The following is a 13,855-nucleotide window of genomic DNA, read 5'->3' as shown; positions in this document are numbered from 1 at the left end:
ACAGACAGAGAGGAAGAGAGACGTTGTCTGTGAGGGCGCGCACGGATAAACGGGTGTCATGTTGTCTATGTAGAGGACGAGCGCGAGGGTTGATAGGAGAAGAAGAAGAAGGTAGAGGAGGAGGTGGGGGGGAGGGGGGGGAGAAGACAAGTAAGTTTCGTACTCTATCAGGAGAGGAGAGGCCACGGGGTTTCCCCGAGGCGGGTGCTGCGGCAAAGTTCGAATGGCTTGTTAGCCGGAGGGGTCCGCATCCGTAATCGAGGGGGCAGACTGGTTCGCGGGCAAAGGAGTATGGACTAGTTACATCACCGTGTAGCGTGCGCGCGTCTATAAGCTCCACCACCACCACGGTGAACCATAACTGACCCGTCACTAACTTGTCGGGATACCCAGCTACTGACGAGACGCTGATTCATAAATCAAATCGCGCGGCTCGGCCCAGCTCAGCTTCGCTCAGCTCGGCTCAGTTCAGCGTGGCTGCGGTCACGCGAAGGTGCCAGCCGTACCGTTTAACGCTGCCACCGACTCTAATGCCGTTCGAGTTTAGTTTGGCTCGATGCGCGGCCGGATATCCGTATTTCGAGCACTCGACCCCTGGCAGGATACACGCGGGACTACGCGGACACAGAGGAATACAGATCGCGGGTACATGTACACGCAGAGGGCTCGCGAAATTTCGTTGTATCGAGCTCGCTCGCATTGCTCGGAGAGCAGAGTCTGGAAAACGTAACGTTAGCTTAATGAATAGTTAAATAGCCGAGAAGAAAAATCAATTAAATTTTTACTGACTCGCCGTTACAGCTATATTGGATTATGATATTAGTAGCAAAAAAAACGTACATAATTGTTGATCGCGTAATGTCAAAAGTTAAAACACGTGTATGAAGAAAACGTGGAAAACTATAGCATTAAATCTTCTTTTTAGTCTATGCATTAATAAATTACTATTTCCTCTATTATTTTTTAAAGCATTATTCCTAAAAATGTAACATCACGATTTTTTAGATACTGCAAAGAATTGAAAACTTAAAATGCGAGATATAATTTTACGAAAATCTAAAGTGTTAAAAACAACGCAAAGAAATAACTAAAAATCAGACTGATTGAATTTAAATCATATTCAAAAAATTACAGATCATGTAAAAAAATTAAAAATAAGAGCAAAAAATGTAATATAATACGATATCACATTCTAAAAATTAATTGTGTAATATAACTGTAATATAATATAACTTTAATTCTTGTGAAAAATTATTATGATGTGTCGTGTATATGGTACTCTTTGCAACATAACTAGATATATTTATTTAAATTTTTTCATGCCAACGCATCTTGTTGGAAAGGTTACATAAAAGAGTTTACATCACACATTGTATTCTCACTCTTACAGCTGTAACCAAGCTGTCACATCATAGTTTTCAAAGAAGTGATTTTGAGTTATACCGGTGTGCAAACGGATGTCGTTATGGAAAAAAAAACGAGCGTAACCGCTTGTAAAACAGCTCATAAACAAGTTGCATTGTAAAACGCGTTCATTTCTGTGTTAGCTGTGCGCCAGCGACGGACGGAGTAAAATGGGGCTTCTTATGCACGTGGCGCGGTTCTCCCTCGGTTCTAACTTCACGTACAAAGTAAGACCGACGAAGATCGGCACCAGCGCACTAACTCTTTTAACGCGGTCGCGACTTCGAGGGGAGTTAAAACGTCCTCCTTAGCAGGTAAACTTATTGGCTACACCGGCTACAAACAACGGAAGCGGCCACCGTGAAATAACGTTGTAACTAGGCTAAAGTCTTACTCTTTCTTGAGTATTTCCCGGAAAAGGGAGTCGACGCGGAACGCGCCAAAGATATAAAATAATCAAATTTAATCAAAATATCAACATTCTTAGAACTTAACTTTTTGATTGCACACGAGTACCTATAAAACTATCCCACTCCATTTAACAAATAACGGATAAAGTTAAGATATATAGGTATGAAGAAAGAACAAAACTATTAAAAGTCTCTTCAATGTTGTAGCTCAACGCTATATAGCTAAAATAAGAGATACAAATTTCTTTATTACTGCGCATTTCGTAAAAAGCTTTTGTAAAATGATTTTCTTTATGGCAACAAATGTCAGCGAAGATAAAAGGTTATATAAAAGTTATTTTCGTATTCCAGACTTGTGCAATTTCTGAAAATTTCTTGCGAAATACAAACGATTCCTGTGCTAGAACCTTACGTTTGTTGCATGTAACGAGACACGCACAAAACAGCACGAGATCTATCAGTGAAAGCAGACAACCAGGTAGCTTGCAACAAGCATTGTTGCAGACAGAACACGCACAGCAGTAGGCAAAGCAGTTTGTCAGGGATCCAACAACATTCTGTGAATTTAGGGCTTGCTTTACGTGTTACTTCACACACACACAGATTGTAGATTTTAGATTCACCATAGAATTTTGTAATCAGAAGTTTCTGTATTTTAGATCATATTATATTCATTTATTTTTCGTGCAATGATAAATCGGCAAAAAACTTCGTTTCGCAAGGTAGCATACGAGGAAGACGACAACAATGTACGCTCCATATGTCACGAGACTTCAGTTTCGCATCCCGAATGTCGCGGGAACGCGCGAACGACGTGATGCAATGAATAAGTGAGTCCCTGGCGGTGACGTGAAATTTTGTCTCGGAGCCTTTTCATTTCCAAGTTTCCGTTCGTCGCGGCCGGAAATAAACTTTTTACCAGCGACGACAACGCCTCGGGGTTTCCAAGCGTTCTGCGAATATAGACGTACGAACGTCCGTTAAATACATTTTTCATCGACGTCGGGATAGCGAGAATGACTGACGAAGGAACTGGCGTTCTACTACGATAAGAGAAAATTTCACGTCGAACAATTGGATAAATTACGAAGCGTTTCGTACATATATCTTGCTCGGCTAAGAATCCGTTTGCGATAAGTGGGACGAGAGAGAAACAGAGAGAGAGCCGAACCCCTTTTTATTTAACTAAAGTTTCATCAAACGTTAACTTTGCTCGCGATCTTGAAAGTTTCAACATTGAGACTTTCAATGTAAATCTTGATGAGCAGAAGTTAAGATCAACTAAATTGTTTTTTGAGCGCCCTATTTGCCGAGCTACCCGTAAAAAGTGGACGCGTGAATGTGGACGCGTTATCAGGAACTTATGAACTCTTATTTTAAGGACTATCCTGTTAAGGAATCTCCGAGTTCAAATAACGAACAACCTGCAAGTGTGGACGGATAAACGTATCCGCATCTGATAGAGCTCCACTAGGTCTCGAGACGTGTTCGTTTTCGCGCTTCCTGTTTTCCAACAAAAATAAAGATTTTACGTGCCATGGCTTCGAGCTACCACCACCAGCTGCATATACCGGGTGAGCAGCCAAGCATGCGTTGGAAGCCTCTCCTTACGTTGGCTTTGAAACTCGTGCAGGCGGTATATAGAACAGAATCGACCCGGTGGTATTTCGCCGGCTCGAGCGAATGACAATTCTTAGACGTGGGATCAAAAATATCGCGAGTAGCATTGAAATCTGATAAAATGCATGCGTATCTTGTATGAGTGTTTTTCAGAATAAATCTAAAACGTCACGGAAGCACAAGAGAAAAGATTTTCTTACGAAAACATTTACAGCGCGGAATGTAAGGTTATACAATAAAATAAAATAAAAAGCATAAAGGAAAGAAACAATTTCATTCTTGTGTTATTTTGGGACAGTTATGTAATGCAAGGTGTTTCGAGCGATCGCTTCAGCGATAGCCCGCGCCTTGAAACGATCCTACTTCTAAGAAATAACACACGAGCACCTCGAAATAACGTTGTACGCTTGACAAACACTTGAGAAATTTCTTTGAAACTTCGATCAAGCTGTTCTCGATACGAAGCAAGTTCTAAAGTTTTGATCGGCGAAAACGCAAGCGTGAGAAAATGTAACGAAGTTATCATATATCGATTGTGCCTCGTTGGAAACAAAGGAATGCTGAGAAGTTGGGCACATATAAAAAATAATTAGTATGTTCAACAATCTTGTGATATACATATAAACAACTTATGAACACGTAATAATTAGAAACTGGATAAGTATCACGGTTCTATCTTTGAAAAATATATAATTCTATTGTTTCATACGGTACGTAGTTACAGAAATAAGTCTCAATAACCACGTATGTGTATATATTAAAGTATACAAATTATCTCAGGAAGTGAAAATTTATTTCGAGAGCCCTCTCTAAAAAAGCTATCCCAGATTCGAAACCAACCTCTATTTGCGAAAAGAGTGTTAAACAGTGGCGTTCGCGTAGATGAGAGATTGTATTGTGAATTTTCGCCCAGTGGCAAAGGATTTGTCAAGATTACAGAAGTGATAGAAATCGCGCAAAGAGACAGCGCTGTTGAAATTATCCGCCCGCGCGATTCTCAGTCTGTTAGATAGTTAGATCAAAGTTATTTCCAATATACCGCATATATATCCCGCGCAATTACAAACTACTTCATAAATATACACGGGCCGGGCAACGGAACGAGCGGGCTCCCTAAATTACTTTTACATCGCACGCTTTGGAACGAACGGTTCCAACCAGCTAACAGAGAAATAACGCCAACCCGCTTGACAAAAAGTTTCGAAATCCCTTTGAAGTTACGGGACAGGGAAGCTTTTCGGCGAGTAAAGCGTAATGGAAACTTCGGACCTCTACACCGAAACGCGTAGACCTAAACGAGTTTCTCCGGAAGAGTAGATTCGCGCACCCGCTTACTCTCCCCGACGCATCTTCGCGCAAATATGGGCGTCTGGGGATGCCCAGAGACGAAGTTCTATTAATTAAAAGCCGAGATGCGTTGATTATAAGTTCGCTCTTTCCACGTTTTAAATTGCCCCTCATTACGCTTACGCTGCGAGCTGGATATATAATTCACGGAGAATGACTTTCCGCAGGTAGCAGGATACGCAATTTCGTCTGAAATAATCGCGGTTCCTTCGGTAGATTCGCCTCGTGCGAATTGCAGTTTCTCTGAGCTGAGAGAAAGAGAGAGACAGAGTGAGAGAGAAGCGTATTTGTAATATCCAATGTACGAAACTACCATTTGCAGAAGTATAATGCACAGAGTTGGCGCGAAACGACAGAAACTTCCCATTCTACGCAATAACGACAGTTGAAATTAACACTCATTTAACCCCCTCCTTTAAGAACACTGCAGAAATATAATCGTCAAACGCACTACAAAATAATTCCAACAACAGTTTAACCATTTTTCTAGCCGGTTAGAATGCAAATAATGGGGTCATGCAGCGAGCAAAAATATCCATTGAATTTTTCAGGAACTATATAGGCGAGAAACAATCAATAGTCACAAATAAATTATAAAAATGCACAGCGTTCTCTTTCGCTATTTTCCAATTAGAGCATAAATTCCGTTCTTCATAACATTTTATGTACTATGCAACTAATTCAAATGCTGCTAAATATATAAAACTATACTTATATAAATATATATATAATAAATAATTTTCTTCTAGCCTATTTCTTTATTTTAATATACTATTTTCCTCCTTTTACGGTTATTTATTATCCACGTTTTGCTTAAGCTTGAACGGGTAAAGAACGGATAAAAGATAACACGTTAGGGACCATCGCCGTTGGTTGGTGTTACGTAGAGGCTATTTACAGAGGCTAAATAAATTAAAGAAAAGAACCGCCACATGCGCCATGCATTACCGCTTTCTTAATCCTAAATTCTCAATGCGCAACCCCATTCGAAGCTCGGTCGTGTACGAGCAGAAATTCTTATTAAGCACCCGGAATCCTGGCGGACACGGGCGAAAAATCGCATGTGAACAGGGAACGGATGTGTTTACGATTCCGCCGAGATCCTCCGATGGGGCTCACTGTTGACGCAGCGCGGTTGACATTCGGCTCCCGCCGGAGAAAGAGAGACCCGACGCGAGAGAATTGCTCGTGCAAACAGGACCGGGTTTGTCGAAGGCGAAGGAACCGCAGGTGGAAGTTCGTAAAAAGAACGGCGAAGGAGACACGAGATCGCGCGCGCGGTGAAAAAACACACGCGTTCCCTCGGCGACGCCTCGAGTGTTCGCGTAGTTGCGAACGGAATAAGTAATGCGAGCTGCGACAGGAGATTTAGCATGGAGCTTCTTCTTCGTATACAACCTCATTACGTACCGAGGACGTATTTTTGGGGCTGAGCCGACGTAACAACGCCATAAATTACAGCAATCGCTCAGTTACCTTCTCCTTTCCCCTGTCAGTCGTTCGTTTTCACGTGTCCTTGAGAAAGAATGTGGATGTGACAGATGAAATGATTCGGTAACGTTTTTCTCTTCGGTGTGAAGAGTATCGAGACAATTATATGATAGGGCGTTGTACGAAAAACTCTTCTTTCAATCGATTTATATAGAAGAAATTTTGTCATAAAAATATGTATAGTGTTACATTTTTTAATTACGTAATGAATAATTATTTCATGTCAAATGTATGCTTTGTGTCTTCCTAAAATATCAATAAACTCTTCTTAGCTCGACAATTTTTAATTAATATATATCATTTCTCATCAAAGAAGCATATTTTATAGTGATATTTGTACAAAAGTTTATTACTTTTCTAAATTAAATTTGACCCGCGTTTAAAATATAATTTTGATCCTCTAATATCTTTAACATATTACATAGTAGTAAGTCTTCTAAACTCGTATTATTGACAAAAACAAGATTGCGAAATTAGTTTTGTTTGTCTGCAATGTATAAGTAAAAACTGCTTAAATTACGTATATCAGTTCAAATTTTCCCACGGGCAAATTTTCCTAGTAGCAGACCGCGGTTCAGGATCGTGATAATTTTTGATAATATTCAACTTCTATAATGAGATGCAGTTCGAGAATTATTTGAATTTCGTTAACAGAGATTTCCATTTAAAATTAAGGCTTTTTATCAGCACGGAATAAAAATTTCAAATGCTGCTCTGTCGAATGGAAATTAAATAACACGTCGTCGATGATAACAGCGCAAACATTAGCGTGGGATATCATAAAACGACAAGAAGCACAGCATCGCTGATTGGCAGAAATTCTCGTTCAACGATACGGTAAAAATATGGTCCGTTAAAACACGCAATATCAAGTGAAAGTTAGGATTTCGTTGGGCCGTACCTCGTAAAAGAAATTCCGACTTTTAACATAAAAAATTCATGCAACATTTCACCAAAAGTGTCGAAACGCGCGTAACAATATATCGTTTCGCACAATACTGCAGTTTTAAATTCTCAAACCACGTATCGCCATTGTTCCCGTCCTCTGATTTCTCACAATATTCCAATCAATATTTGGGTTTACAATTCCGTTTGTCAAGCGACTCGACGAACGGCGTGTTCGTCGAAATTTCGTTGCGAGCTTAAAAATTTGGGAGAATTTATTTCGCCATAAATCAATTTCGGAATTATCCGATGAACGCGCATCAGCTTTCGCTGATGAATCCGGTTAAGCCCGTCCCCCTTTAGGGGATTGAAAACTGAAATAATAATGCATTTTGCGAATACGATATACGTATTTCTGTCCCCCTCGGAATTCATTACAAAACTGATAAAGTATATCGCGCCGAACTCCCACTGACGTACGTCAGGAAACGCAATTAGAAGATTAGAACGGGAGTAAACCGCGGTACGACCGAGTTTCACTTTCGTGTAGTACTATGTGGATGTGTATGTATATGCACTGAGTACGCCACCGAAATTTCCGGGCTGTCAATGAAACTGCAGCTGCAATTTACGTCATCAACGACATTTGTGGTAAACCGCATGCGCAAATTTTGATATATTGCGCGCATCATTATCTTTCAGACGCGAAAATAATAGAAAAGACAAAACGAAAACGACATTATATAAAAAATATTGGATTATTTCCTCACCCGCCTGTCGTGTCACGATATAAGATGTGAGCGTTCTCGTTATGGCAAATACTAAATATCAATATTAACTAAATATTAACGATTGCATTAATATATTAAATATTTCCACATTTCAAAGTGTAACATAAATATAATAAAATGTATACTTTTTAGCTTTTTAGTTCTTGCGATGTTAGTAATTGTTACATAATCATCAGGTGTTTCGCACATAACAGAAAATACAAAATAATAATAATTATATTTTTTAAGTTTATATAATTGTGAAAAGAAAATGATATTATCATATTTAGAAGAAGATAAACACATAAAAAACATAAATAAAAAATATCTCTGTCAGAAGTGATATATATAGAGATATAAACTTTTTTCGCAATATTTTTTCTCAATAAACGGAAGATTGCGAGCGAAGATTTCTTTTGAAACTATTTATTGCGCTAAATGAGAAAAATCCAGCTCTTCTTAAGATAATCTTCTTAAGATAAATACTTGACGATCTCCTCTTGTGAAGCAGAGATGAACAATGTTCGTCAATTGTTGTATAATGTTCTCATACTCTTTATATCCAAATCTAGGTTAATGGAAAAATATCAAAGTATTGGAAACGCGAAGTTTTCACCTGCCAGCTGAACAGAGAACAGTCTTTATTTACGAACTCATTGAAGAATTAAGAAATAGAGCGCGTCACGGTCCGGGAAAATATTAAATCATAAGATATATTTGCCTGTCCGAGATGGAAAGTTTCCGACGATCCATAACAATTATTACCGTACATAAGATAATAGATTGACACGTATATAAGATCGTAGATTATTCCGGGAACCTGCTAGTCAACGTCACTCTAGTGCCAAATACGCAGCTAATTTGGAAACATGGACTTGCCATATCAATCTCACCGGAGGAGAGACCAGCTTTGTTGATGTATATTACATCCAGATGGCAGAGTGGCCTGTCATAACGCATTCCGTATTTCGAATACTCCAGGACCATCAGGTTATGACAATTACCAATTTTTCACTGATTGATTTATCTCTTATTAAAGACATTCTCTTAATATACTAGATATTATATCTCATTTCTATTTATTTATGTATTGTTACCCATTTATAACATATGCGGAAATAAATTCAAATAATGTCTGTATAACAATTAATTCCATCAAATATTAAATTCATCGTTTATAACATTAATTTATTAATTAATGCGTCTCTGCGGAACGTTCTACTATTCAATGCACACAGCTTTAATAGGGAATAAGCTTGGCGCATTGAGTTAATCTCGAGATAATGAAGATACTATCTAGAATCACTCTACGGCTAATCTGAACCTGATCGCAAGCTGCATGCGCACAAGCTTGAACTCGAGAGAGAGAGAGGGGGAGGGAGGGAGAGGGAGAGACTATTATTAGTAAACCGATTAAAAATCAGAAAGACTAATTAAACGGATATTTAATTAAAACTATGAACCATCCTGATGAAAGATCCCGATCAGTTTGACTCATGTGTTTTTTAAATCAAAATGGATATCAACTGAACTGTTTCAATGGCGTGCTTGATTACCTTCTATCTCACTACTCATTGACTTCAATCGAAAGGATATACAACCATTTCCGAACAACCGTCTACTCTGATCCTTAATATCTAAGTAAACTATAAATTAATGTCCTTTTCTTGAAATATATAAGAATGAAACTAATTATCACAGATCACTACAACGAAATAAAATTACAAAGATAATGATAATGAAATCAGTATAATCTAGACCTTGATTTTTCTTATCCCCGCTTATCAAAGGACTTTTTCATATAATTTGAGAGATTACTTTTATTACCTAAAGAAATAGCCGTGATCCCTCTTTCTCCTCCATTCCACCTTCATTTTTCTTATCTTTATTAGAAAAATTAACGAAAGAATGATTATTCTAGAAAGGAGAGACGATAACTTTCTTATTATGATATATTATCATGTTCGACTATTCTTTTTAAATTAAGCACAGTCTACTATTTTGCAGTCTTTTTTCAATACATTACAGCAAACATTACTTCATTTTTCATGTCGTCTGAACCTGTATATACATGCACACACGCATTACAAACTTCTAAGCTAAATGTACAATATTTGCGTGACTATCAGACTCCAGCGGCCTTTACAGATATTAAATTAGAAACAGCGTCATATTCCATAGGGCTTAGAGAATCGTGGAAACTCACGTCAGTGCCAACCGACCGCAGGCGAATATTCTGTAACGTAGTGCAGGAACAAAATTATGAATAAAATAGCCGGACCGGAGGGCGCGCATATAATCGGGAACTATTTCACCGTTCACACGGTATCGTTTCGCTCGGTCGACAATTACATAGCGACAGTAATACGAGTGGCGTATATATCCAACGACAATAGTAATCGCTATCGCGACGATGGGACTCGGCCTCTCGTCGACCGGGAGTTACGTGTCGCATAAAACGACGCTCGCGTTGAAAGGAGGATCAATTTAACGATCGCACAGTTCTGGTTCTCACAGGAAGAGGCGCCGCGAGTCGAATGACGAAGGAAGAGCTCCTTTATACAACGGTTTACGCATCTTTATCTTTATGATTACGTTCACGTAAAATCGGGGTTTAATATAAAGCAAGCAGGACTTCCTAGGGCGGATCTTATACCGTGCACTCTTGGGCACATCCATCTTGGAAGGCCATGCGAAAGGAGCGCGAGGGAAGGCAAGAGAGACGGCTTGTATAGCTGAAAGAAGCGCCCGAATGCATTAACTTAAATATCTCGAGCATAACTCGGACTCCAGGGAAGTCTCGGTTAACACACAAGGTTCTCCTAGCCTTCAGTCCTCTCAAAGTTTTGACTAATAAGAGTCACGCTTCTTTACGTCAGTTATTTGCAGCAACTGCTTTGGCATAATCAGAATTTAATGTTATAAATCTTTCACAAGAAGTATTTTTAATAAATTAATATTCTTCATGTATGTCACCGTTGCGTTAGTAAGGAATACCTATTATAACTAGTGAATTTATGCTTATTTTATGATCATATAAATAAATTATAAATAAAGATAGTGATATCGAAATAATAACTGCGATTCGCGTTACGTTTCATCCATCTTTGGAAAAAAAAATGAAATTTTCAAGCGAATTGCGAATAATGCACGCGGAATTTCAACGAATGCGTTTAGGATGTCGCATTCGACAACCAGGCGACTTCGAAGGCGGGACGAATGTGATTGATCTACGAGTTTGCAGATCCGGCGATTTTTCCGGGCAGTTATGAATGCGATTCGAGACTTCCCGAAGGGAATAAAAGCGCAACGGGAGGAAACGCACAAATCACCGAGTATCTCCTGAGTATCTAGGACGGCGAATTGCGAGCATTCATAACGCAACGAAGGTGCAGTTCGCGCCACTTACAGAACGACGATAACTTTGTCACCCGGGGTGCCTCGTGGCGGTTCTGTATTATTCGTACCCTGGGCGCGCGTATCTGTCGGCCGCGATAAATATTGCGAACCCATCAGATTCCTAGCGCCTGGGGGACCGAACATTAAAGTAAACTTCGTTGAACACATTCGAATTCATAACTGAATTTTCCATCTTAGAAAAATAGGGTAATACACAGTAAAAAATTTAATGCTAATGAAAGTCCACTCTAAATTTTGTGTTAAAATAACTCATTCATCGTGTTACTTGTTGACATTTAGAAATGTTATATCGACATTTTTTACAATGTATGTTTACAATAATGTAAAAATAACTTCATTGTGTCAACAAGTAACACGATGAATGAGTTATTTTAACACAAAATTTAGAGTGGACTTTCATTGACATTTGTTACACAAAATTTTTTACTGTGTATAGTTGAAATAGAAGAATCTAACATGTAATTCTTAATATCGTAATATATAATCACGTGGTCTCAGTATCATCAGTATAACAATAATTAGTATTTTCTGAATCAAGCTTCGTTTTACTGAGAATATTTAATATAAATTGTGAATAATTAATAATTAAAATATAAAAATGAAATATGTCTTGATGTGTAAAAATTAATCGACCTGTCAAAACTAGATGAAACTGGCGCATGACAACTTTTTATGTAAGAATGATTCTATTAAAGCAATACCTTGTAACGAAATTAATTACAAACTTTATACAACGACGGACATGTTGCTACAATTAAGAGCTATCTTTCTTATCCAATTTTTGCGGGCGTTTCTTCATGTATATATTCCCTCTCAACTTGAATGTTTCAACGCCGTCGTAAATAAGCGAGATAGTTTATCCTGCACTCGGAACGTTCTAAGCACTTGCTACGAGCAGTTGAAAAAAGGTGGCGCATGTACTTTTGATGTACTATATACTGTGTCCGAGGCGCAATAAGAGCCGTAATGCCCGACGCCATAATTCCGCCGTTAAATGGCCGACGTCCGACGCCCGCGCCGTGAAAGCGCGACAGGTCGATCGATCGCGTGACCGGCTTGATCGGCATCCGTTATTGTGCGTGATGAAAAAATCGGGTCCCTTGGGCTCTCCCTTTCACAGCGTCTCATTATGAATATCAATCAATCTGTGTCATTCGATCCGTTATCATCGCGATGTCGTGAAAGTAATCTCAAATGCGAACGAGTTAATAGTCAAGAAAAAGCGACAATAACTATAATAGCTTTTAGTTTGGATTGTAAGACTTAAGCAACAAACATGTTTTAAAATATCTCAGATACATGACCAAAAAATTAGATCAAAAAGTTCTGAGATGCGGTTATCGAATAACAGATTATCTCAAATAGACTTAAAATGTATACGATAAATTTAATTAGTTATTTTAGTTTGACCTATCAGCATATATTAGTAGCACTTACATTTTGTTAAAAATATAAAAGCATTTTAAATGATAATGTACAATAAAAAAAATATAACAGATAATAAATTTAAAAAATTCAATTTTTTACGAACATCCTTAAGTTTTCATTAATTGATCAAATAATGCCCGATTGATCAAATAAATCGCTCTGTAGTGCGATCGTTAATAACGCTATCAATAATATAAACTATTTTATCAATCAATGAAAATCAATTCTTTTAAGTACTATCGGCTTATTCCCATCTAATCTTCTAATGCCTAAAAAGAGGACAAAAGGAAGAGAATAAAAGTAAGAAAGTTAAGAAACGGGGATGCTGAATGCAGCAGAGGAAGGAGCGACTTTATCTACAATTCTCGATACGCGGAACGAATCGGCAGCGAACGATTCTTCATTTCCTCCTCCTTTGTGTCGCCGCTATACGGTCTCGTTAATTAGAACCGTTGCTACCGGAGCTCGCTTCGGATCCTCGTTACCCCTTTTTTCCCCTCCTCTCCCCAATAGGAAGACAATTGTTTCTCAGGCTTCTCATTGTTATCTCTTATCGACGAATAGTGAAGACGCTGCCTTGAGAAAGTCACAGCAGCGTGTAATAGAGATTAATCATTCCCGTTTATACCGCCGTTTTTGTTGCTGCGATTCTCTTCGGAAGAGAGACTAGCGGATGTTACTTTCATTATTCTGATGAAATGAGTAATGGGATCTGAATCAACGTCCAAGTTGCCAATAAACAGTAAGAATCGCGCGGCATTAGGATTAGCATCAAAAATTCCCGATCTTTTTATGTAAAATAACGTAGCAGATTTGTTATTTCCATAACAACGACGTTTGCTTCATATTCTCGGCGAATTTCGGTTGCGTATCCTACGAAACGTGTCGCTGCATGTATGGAGGGGAAACATTATTTCGTGTTAGGGTTTATTTACTTTCTCGAACTCCAACAGCTGGGATGTATATGATGATAAAGTTCATGTAACGCGAGTAAAACGTATCGAAGTTTGATTACTCGGATCACGGATCACGGGGGAACGAGCTGAAGTTACACGTCAAAATTTGTGTCTGTCGTCAAGC

At 38.6% G+C, this 13,855-nt stretch overlaps 1 protein-coding gene and 1 long non-coding RNA gene across 6 annotated transcripts in view; one reads left to right on the top strand and one right to left on the bottom strand.

Moving 5' to 3' along the window:
* The window catches only part of LOC112463747 (collagen alpha-1(XVIII) chain-like), a 208,973-nt gene that overhangs the window by 150,926 nt on the left and 44,192 nt on the right, over nt 1-13,855 (top strand). The window lies entirely within an intron of this gene.
* Nucleotides 1-13,855, bottom strand: part of LOC112463748 — a 256,241-nt gene that overhangs the window by 210,318 nt on the left and 32,068 nt on the right. The gene's annotated exons all lie outside the window — the stretch shown is intronic.

This window comes from Temnothorax curvispinosus, unplaced genomic scaffold (assembly GCF_003070985.1).
Source record: "Temnothorax curvispinosus isolate PA1 unplaced genomic scaffold, ASM307098v1 QBEX01013620.1, whole genome shotgun sequence".
Lineage (NCBI taxonomy): Eukaryota > Metazoa > Arthropoda > Insecta > Hymenoptera > Formicidae > Temnothorax > Temnothorax curvispinosus.
The sequence above is the reverse complement of the archived record's forward strand: the minus strand, read 5'-3'. Positions and strand labels throughout refer to the sequence as shown.